Genomic DNA, 2,678 nt, shown 5'->3' with positions numbered 1-2,678 from the left:
CTCTGTTCCCTCTCGTGTGAAGAAAGTCTGTTTACTCTAGGAGAGAATGAAGCCAACAGGCACTGGGAAGCAAAGAATTGAAATGAGAGAGTTGGAGTGTTCTGCCAGTGTGATGGCTCCTGGATCTTGTCATTCCCAAGGCTCCACACTTACCTTTTCCTTGGTTTGCTCGATTTCCCCTTTATTCTTTTTTTTTTTTTCATTTTTGAGACAGAGTCTCACTCTGTCGCCCAGGCTGGAGTACAATGGCGCCATCTCGGCTCAGTGCAACCTCCTCCACCTCCTGGGTTCAAGCAATACTCCTGCCTCGGCCTCCCAAGTAGCTGGGATTACAGCCATGCACCACCACACCTAGCTTATTTTTGTATTTTTAGTAGGGACGGGGTTTCACCATGTTGGCCAGGCTAATCTCGAACTCCTGACCTCAAGTGATCCACCCACCTCAGCTTCCCAAAGTGCTGGGATTACAGGCATGAGCCACCGCACCTGGCCTTCCCTTTATTCTTGACCTTGTTTAAATTGGGTTTCTGTCACTTGCAACCAAAAGAATCTCAACTAATATAACGTCCGGTGCCGAATTCATGATGTGACATTCTGTTATCCATGCTATAGCTTCAAGAAGTATCAAAACAATAAGATGTGGCTTCTATTTGTAATTGAACAGCTCTTTCAAGGTCTGATTCAGGTGCTAAAAATCAAACATGTTATGGAAAACTTCCTTTTACTTTTCAGTAATTCCTAGAAAGAGATTACCTCGAAAAAGAATGAGTTTGATTTTGTTAAACATAGTACCCTCAGAAGGGTCTTCATTATTAAAAAGAAAAAAAAAATGCTATGAGAGGATTTTACCCTGAACTTATTTGAAAACAAATGATATAAAAGGAAATATAGCAACTTTTCTAGAAATGAAGCCATTGAGAGTAGAACAGAAATAAACTGAAATATTTGACCACCAAGTAGCTAAGCAAACAAACCTTTATGAAAATGTAATGCGAGATGAGGTCTTCAGTTTATTATTTGCCTGGTAAATTCCCTTTGAATGCAAAACATTTATGTTATTCATATATCCTTGTCTGGTTAAACAAGGTGATTAAACTTCTATTGAGAAGGCCTTCAAATAATCTGCCATCCATGCTAGCCTATCTGAGCATGCATGCTAAATAAATGCAGAATGCTTATAATTGGAACTATACTTTCAAGACAAATCCCGCATACTTTCTGACTGAATGCCTTCCATAGAGGAATTCCAGGGCTGCCACTGACTTAGTTCTCCATCCTCCTAGCCAACCTGCTTCTTCTCTTGTATTCTTTCTTTCAGTGAATTGTAGGCAGCACCCAATCATTGAAACTAAATATCTGGGAGCATCCTAATGTCTTCTCCCATATTGCTCTGACAACCAATAATTACCTCAGGCTGCCCATGTACTTCCTGAACCTGTCTTGACTCTGTTTTCTCCTCTCATCCTCAGGACTCCCGCCTTTAAAAAAACATCTCTCCTCTGCATCATCTCAGCAGCTTCCTAACTGATCTCCCAACTGATCTCCTTGTCTCCATGTTGCTCCCTATCCACCCCGATTCCGTTCCCATTCAGGATCTCTCCAAAAATAAATCTCTCCAAAAAATAAGTAAATGGTCCTGCACAACTTATAAATGTTTTCTCATTATCCCTCAACAGGGCCCAAACTAACCTGCATTTACAAGTCCCGTATGCCAGGCCGCTGTGTCTCTCCAGCCTCACTTCTCAACCGCAAGTGCTACCTTCTCACGATGCACCATCGTCCTGGCCACAGCGGGCCAGTGTTCCCTCCTTGGTATTTCTAAAACACTCCTGTATTTTCACATTATTTAAAAATTGTCTGTTTACAAAGAAATAACCATTCGGGATGGGCGCGGTGGCTCACGCCTGTAACCCCAGCACTTTGTGAGGCTGAGGAGGGCAGATCACCTGAGGTCGGGAGTTCAAGATTAGCCTGGCCAACATGGTGAAACTCTGTCTCTACTAAAAATACAAAATTAGCCGGGCGTGGTGGTGCATGCCTGTAATCCCAGCTACTTGGGAGGTTGAGGCAGGAGAATCGCTTGAACCCAGGAGCCAAGATCGTGCCACTGCACTCCAGCCTGGGCAACACAAGCAAAACTCCATCTCAAAAAAAAAGAAGAAACAGAATTGAAATAACCAAAGAATGCCATAATTGTTATTGCTTAGCTGAGAACAGGGTGCTATTTTTCACAAACAAATTCTATTCAAAACCCCAAATATTTTATTAAGTAAATTCTTACAGACTACCTTTCCATTTGCAAATCAGTTATTCCCTTTATCTAACTTTGGTTCAAAGTCTAGTTCTTGCCTTTTTCCTTCTGCTTGTTTAAATTGGGTTTCTGTCACTTGCAAACAAAAGAATCTCAACTAATACAATGTCCAATGCTGAATTCAGGATGGGTATTATCCTGAATTCAGGATATCCTGAAAACAATTTCAAATAGAAGCACTGGGAATGTTGGAGGATCCCAGCATTTGTGGAAGAAGAATCACTGCAAGGCATCCTAGGCCAATGTGTGCCTAGGGTAGAAGGAACGTAAGTGGCGCTGGCAACTCTGTCTTGCATGTGGTCACCTCCACATCCCTGCGGAGCCCCTCTCGTCCTACTTGTGACTTTCTGGCGAGCTGCAGGAGAGG

The sequence above is a fragment of the Mandrillus leucophaeus genome, unplaced genomic scaffold, assembly GCF_000951045.1.
Source record: "Mandrillus leucophaeus isolate KB7577 unplaced genomic scaffold, Mleu.le_1.0 Scaffold488, whole genome shotgun sequence".
Lineage (NCBI taxonomy): Eukaryota > Metazoa > Chordata > Mammalia > Primates > Cercopithecidae > Mandrillus > Mandrillus leucophaeus.
Note: the sequence above shows the minus strand (reverse complement) of the source record.